Below are 7,372 nucleotides of genomic sequence, written 5' to 3' on the forward strand. Positions count from 1 at the left end.
TCGCATATATGTACGCAGTCAAGTATTTATAACGTTACGTGTTTAGCAACTTCAAAATGATAATTATACATTTTTTCGTAGAAAATCAAGCATATAGTGAATTTCCTATGCGTCATCCAGTTGCGCATTCCCAATTGTCTTCTATCACAAATTGTAAGTTTTACATCTAAATTTAATTAAGTAATACGCATTGATAAGTAGTTTTTATATACAGTTATTTAGTGGCTTACAATGTTTAAAACATTTATCCATAAGGTCCAGGAACTAGCCAAAGACAGATATTGCAAGCTCAAGTAATATATGGCCGAGGGCATCATCTTCAAATTCTTATCGAAATGAGCAACGCCCTTCGAGTTCATCAAATCCAATTTCTGAGGAAACATCTATTGATGTTTCTGACATGGATATCTCTGATTCAGAAGAGTTTGTTACAAACTCTTTTCTGGAAGGTATGACCTTAACATAAGTTTTTTTATCTATGTCAATTATATTCAACTACTTGGTAGTGATAATATCTTGATTAAATTGTAGAGTCGGATGATGATAACGAACGTCCATGTGAAACTACAACAGGTACTTCAATAGTTCACATACTGTTAGTTAAATTAATGGTGTTTATCACATTTGTTTGTACTACCTATTTGTAGATAATTATCTTGACATGGGAGATCCTATTTGCATTTGCCAAAAATGTGGGGCAAATATGTGGTGATGGAGCGCAGAAAAAAGGATAAAAAACGTGCCATCCCTACATTTTCTCTTTGTTGCCTAAATGGAAAGGTTAAACTACCACTCCTACGACCTCCTCCGGAAATATTGTCGAATCTTCTGTTTAACAAAGATCCTAGAAGTGAAAACTTTCGCAAGTATATTCGGGCATATAACATGATGTTTTCTTTCACGTCTTTGAGCGCAAAGATCACTGAATTAAAAGACGGCCGAGGACCACCTGCCTTTAAAATTGCAGGACAAAACTACCACAGAGCAGGAAACTTATTGCCACCTGATGGAATATGTCCCAAGTTTTCTACATATTTACATCTACGACACACAGAATGAGAATTCTAATAGGATGCATGCATACAGGTATATTCATCTCATTAGTTGAATTTGTTTAGGATGATTCTTTTATAATAGTTGTTGTACGACATATGTTTATGATTTTGGCATGTAGATCTGGTCAAGATACTTTTGATGAGTCAATCATTAATGACTTGAAATGCATGATTGACTCAGTCAATCCCCTTGCAAAAGTTTATCGAATGGCAAGGGACCGTTTTTGTAGAGAGCGAAACTGCTAATGTCAAGATAAGGTTGATTGGAACAAGAACAAAGGATCCAAGGACGTACAATACCCCAACTGTTGATGAGGTTTCAGCCTTGATTATGGACAATGATATAAGTGATGTTTGTGAGAGAGACGTCGTCCTTGAGACTCAATCTAATTCTTTCAAGCGTATTAATGAGTTACATCCTTCCTTTCTTGCACTTCAATATCCGTTGTTGTTTCCGCATGGAGAGGATAGCTACTCAGTTAATATTCCTCTTGCTGACTTGGAGCCCGGACAGTCTAGAAAGAGAACCAACTTAAGCATGAGAGAGTTCTTTGCTTTCAGAATTCAAGACAGAGATGTTGAAGGTGGAATGATAGTGAATGCTCTGCATTTGTTTTTGCAATTCCTTTTGGATGCCTTTTCAATAGTTGAAGCCAACCGGCTTGCCTACTATAGAGCTAATCAGAAAAATTTCAGATCCGCCACATATAACAATGTCACAAATTCAGCTAGCACAGGGAACACGGATGCTGCTTCCATAGGAAAGCGTGTCAAGTTGTCGTCTTCATTTACAGGTGGTCCTAGGTATATGATCGAGAATTACCAAGATGCTATGGCTATATGCAGGGCGTTTGGTAACCCTGATCTTTTCATCACGTTCACCTGCAATCCAAAGTGGCCCGAGATTGACAGATTCGTGAAAGCTCGAGGATTGAATGCTCAGGATCGACTAGATGTTGTATGTCGTATTTTCAAGATGAAGCTGGATCAGATGATTCGTGACATCAAGAAAAAAGAAATCTTTGGAGTTGTTAAAGCTTGTAAGTATGTTGTCCTAAACCTCCTATTATATGATCAATTTAATATTTCATAATTTAATATTATATGTTTATGTTGATTTAGTGAAAACTGACTATTTGTCCATTATTATGTCTGGAACATATTAATTCCATCCATCTGCATAATCATGTATAAATTGTACTTGCAATGATAGCTTATGAATAAGTAGTCTGTCTGCATTTCAATAGTTGTGGCGTGTTCTGTATTTTGTGCATGAAATGAACTTGCAAATTAAGTCATTGTTTATGATACGTGTATTTGTACTTCTAAAATATTAAATATATTATCTTTCTCATTATACATATCAATTGCGTATTTCCAGTGGTTTATACCGTAGAGTTTCAAAAAAGAGGTCTTCCGCATGCGCATATTGTTGTGTTCCTAGGGGAGAAACATAAGCTACACACAACGGATGATATTGACAATATCATTACAGCTGAACTCCCTGATCCATCATTGAAGGCAAAGCTGTATGAAACTGTCAAGGAGTTGATGATGCATGGCCCATGTGGCGCCAAAAACCCTAACTCCCCTTGCATGAAGGATGGAAAAGTGCAGTAAACACTTTCCCAAGAAGCATAACGATTCCACGTTTGTTGATTCTAATGGATATCCAATATATAGAAGAAGAGATAATGGAGTATGTGCTCAGAAGAGTGGTACTAGCCTTGACAATAGATATGTTGTGCCTTATAATGTATATTTGATGGAAAGATTTAATGCGCATATCATTGTTGAGGCATGCAACCAGACGAAGCCGATCAAATATCTGTTCAAGTATATTAGCAAGGGTTCAGACAGGATAACTGCAATGCTTACTACCGCATCTGGGCGTGAAGTTATTGATGAGATCAAAAGGTTCTATGATTGTAGATATATATCTGCATGTGAGGCTGTGTGGAGGCTTCTTGGTTTTGATATCCACTACAGAATACCCGGGGTTACGAGGTTACATGTTCATTTACCTGGTGAACATAGCGTCTGGTTTGATGATGAAGACGACCTTGATGACGTGGCTAACAGACGTGGAGTTGATGCCTCTAAGTTATTAGGATGGATGGAGTTTAACAAAAATAATCCAGAGGGCAGGTGTTATACATATGCTCAATTTCCAACACATTATGTTTGGAAGCAAGATGTAAAAAAATGGGACAAAAGGAAGAAAGGTCTTTCAGTTGGACGAATATATCATATACATCCAGGCAGTGGTGAGTTGTATTATCTCAGATTGTTGTTGAATGAAGTCAAGGGTGCAACTTCATATGAGCACATACGCACAGTAAATGGAATCCCATACCCCACATTCAGAGAGGCTTGCTATCAAATGGGTATGCTAGACGATGAGAGAGAGTATATAGATGGAATCACTGAAGCTAGCAAATGGGGATCTGCTGATTATTTGAGGAAATTATTTGTAATGTTGCTATCTCAAAACACACTTTCTATGCCAAACTACGTATGGGAGAAGACGTGGAATTTATTAGCAGAGAATGTTCAATATAACCAAAGCAGGATACTGAACTTACCAGGTTTGCTTTATACATAACTCTACAATATAATTTTTCACTTGTGTTGATATTATGATATTTTGCGACATGCTATAATAGCTTATAGTCTCTTTAACCTTATTCATCATTTAATCTTTGAAGTTGAATATGTTGTTATTCATTTGTTTCCTACGTTTAAGTTAATGTGCGTCATGCCTATTTGATATTTTTTGTTGAATTTGTATTGCATTCCTATAGTTAATACCAAGTTTTTTGAAGTATTTGTATTCCTTTTAACATAACATTATTTACATCAATTATTCGTTGTCATTTATTTATTCAATGTTTAAGCTTTTTGATGTATTATATATTTTGTTGTTATCGTTTATGTGCATCCAAATCTGCCATTTTGTACCATGTTTTCACTTGTATAATGACATTCATAATATATGCTCAGAACTTCATCTTTTTGATGAACAATTGAAGAACTTTACTCTTGTCGAAATTGAAAAGCTCATGCAAAGAAATGGATATAGCCTCCAACAACATAGTTCAATGCCTCAACCGGATAGCACGCTCTTGAGTGAATCTAACAATAGGATGATTCAAGAAGAGCTCCAGTATGATACTCAAGAGTTGTCTTCCGAGCACTTGCAGCTGCTGTCAACGATGACAGACGAACAATATAAAGTGTATGAGGAGATTATGAAAGCTGTCTCAATGAACAAAGGTGGAGTGTATTTTCTATATGGGTATGGAGGGACAGGAAAAACCTATATATGGAGAGCATTGTCATCAGCTATCAGATCTAAAGGAGATGTTGTTATTACTGTTGCTTCAAGTGGAATTGTTGCGTTGCTTATTCCCGGAGGTAGAACTGCTCATTCAAGGTTCCATATTCCATTGGATTCAAATGAAAGTTCTAGTTGACATATTCAAGCAAATAGCCCTTTGGCTCAACTTCTGATTATGGCAAAGCTGATTATTTGGGATGAGGCTCCTATGGTTAAAAAGTATTGCTTTGAGGCTCTCGATCGTTCGCTAAGGGATATTCTAAGAGCTTCAAATCCAAATAGCATGAATGAAATGTTTGGGGTAAAGTGGTCGTGTTTGGTGGCGATTTTAGGCAAATATTGCCTGTAGTACCCCATGGTAGTAGACAAGATATTGTTGCAGCAAAGTATTACATCTTCGTACTTGTGGCATGGATGCAAGGTTAGTACAAACCCCTAAACTACATGTTCCAACAAAGTTGTTTTATATTTTATTCTAATGTTTGTCTATGATTATAGGTGTTGCAACTCACAAAGAATATGCGGCTTCAACAAAATAGCTTATTTGCTGATGCACAAGATATTGAGCAATTTGCTAATTGGATATTGCAAGTTGGTGATGGTGAAATAGGGGAGCCAAATGATGGAGAAGGTGATATAGAAATACCAAAAGAGCTTCTTATTACTGGTGTAGATAAAGAAGATCCTCTTTCATCTATCGTGAATGCAACTTACCCTGATCTTCTTCAGAACTTAAAAAATCATGGCTATTTTCGTGAGAGGGCTATTTTATCTCCAACGCATGATGTTGTTGATGAGGTCAATGAGTATATGATGTCTCTAATTCCTGGAGATCATCATGAGTATTATAGTTTGGACAGCATTTGCAAGAATGACGTTGGTGCTGCTATTAATGATTGCCTGTACACTTCTGACTTCTTGAACAGCGTCAAATGTTCTGGCATTCCTAATCACGTGTTAAGGCTAAAGGTTGGTGCTCCCGTTATGCTAATGCGCAATATTGATCAATCAGCTGGTCTGTGTAATGGCACTAGAATGATAGTTACACAGCTTGGCAAGAGAGTTATTGAAACTGTAGTTATTTCTGGGTCCAACATCGGTGAAAAAGTTGCTATTGCTAGGATGGTTTTGAGTCCTTCTGATTCTACTATGCCGTTCAGGTTCCAAAGGAGACAGTTCCCTCTCATTGTTTGTTTTGCCATTACCAAGAGCCAAGGTCAATCTCTGTCAAATGTTGGTCTATTTTTTCGCAGGCCTGTATTCACGCATGGACAGTTTTATGTTGCTGTGTCGCGCGTTACCAACAAGAAAGGGCTCAAGATCTTGATTTTTTGATAAGAACAATGAAGCAATATCACATACTTTAAATGTGGTCTACCAAGAAATCCTACAAAGGGTATGCTGAGCATGTTTAGCATACCAAAACTTATAAACTGCATGGTTTGTTTGTATGTGTTTGTAAACATATTTGAGTCCTTATGTTTTACCTTTTGAAGTGTTAATTTGTGTATTGTCAAACTGGATGGTTTGGTTTTTTGTGTTTTTGAATCAGATTTTAGCATCTATATTAATAACGGGTAACCGGTTTGAATTCAATTTGAGATAATTTTAAGACAAATTTAAGCTTTCCCGTGCCTTAGGCACGGGCACGATCACTAGTTTTGTATGGATTGTCGGTTAATTATGATTTATCTAAAAGTATAGAATGTTTATTTAAAAATAATATGAGGTACAAATCAACTTTTTCTCCATTTTTTCCCTTTCTTAATATTATATAGATAGATAGGTAGATAGATGGATAAATAGATAGAACAAATTATAGTAACTAGTCTAGATTACTAGTTTAATTCTACATTTAACCTTCAGTTTTCTAATTTTTACAATCTAACCCTTATTTAAACATTTTCTTCCTTTTTCTCTTTCCTCTTTTTTCCTCCCGTCGCTCTCTTTTTGAGATCTCTTTCTCCTCGACTTTCTTCTTTGTCTGACTCGTCTCCCTCGGATTCCGTCTTCAACTCCTTTGCTCGCGAGGGCCGCCAACGCAACACCGTCGATGGATGTGGAGCTTCGAATTCAGGTGCCGGAACTTGGAACCGGAACCAGAGGTATCCACTCTTTTCCATCTCCATCAAAAATCTAGGGTTAGGGTTACTCAATTCGCGGAGAGGGGGAATCTGATGTGAAGCATGTTCATTTCTCATCCCATCGTCATCTTCAATCTTCTAGTTGGACCTCCATGACATCTCGTTATTACCTCCTCATCCTCTCAATGTTGCGTTCCTGAGGTTAGTTCTTTTATCAAGGTCATGGGGTTTTTAGGCTTTGTTTTCTGAAGTTGTCGATAATAGAAGCTTTTGGCTTATTTGCTGAGTAATTGTGTTTGATTTTGCTGACAGAGAAGGAGACGGAGGATTGATGAGAAAATGAAAGCTCTGCAAAAGTTGATTCCTAATTCTAACAAGGTTCATTTCATATTATATGCTTGAGTATATGATATAATTGCTCATAAAATTTGTATGGACTGATAATTTCTACCTTTGGGGATGACCTTTGAGAGGTGTTTTCATGACAGACTGATAGGGCTTCAATGCTTGATTATGCAATTAAGTATTTAAAACAGCTTCAGCTACAAGTTCGAGTGATCTTTGAACTTCATAAAAATCTATTTAAGTTTGTCATCACATGGAACTCTATTTTTTAGGTTTGTCATCACACGGAACTCTATTTTTTCAAGATTAAGGACTCTATTTTTTAGGTTGATGACAATATTTTCAAGTTTGAAAATTGTCATCACAGCGAAAAGCGTCATCACTGAAAAAGTGTCATTACTGAAAAAGTGTCATCACTAAAAGTGTTATCACATGAAAGTGTCATCACATGGAACTGTCATCACATGAAAAGTGTCATCACTAATCACATGAAACTGTCATCACATGAAGGTGTCATCACATGAAAAAGTGTCATCACTAAAAAGTGT

At 36.6% G+C, this 7,372-nt stretch overlaps 1 pseudogene; it reads left to right on the forward strand.

Moving 5' to 3' along the window:
- Positions 1-711: 711 nt before the first annotated feature.
- Positions 712-6,283, forward strand: LOC141249216 (uncharacterized; annotated as a pseudogene).
- The last annotated feature ends 1,089 nt before the right edge of the window (positions 6,284-7,372 follow it).

Source organism: Phyllobates terribilis, unplaced genomic scaffold, assembly GCF_046119375.1.
Source record: "Phyllobates terribilis strain yellow unplaced genomic scaffold, ASM4611937v1 Scaffold_4400__1_contigs__length_61419, whole genome shotgun sequence".
NCBI lineage: Eukaryota > Metazoa > Chordata > Amphibia > Anura > Dendrobatidae > Phyllobates > Phyllobates terribilis.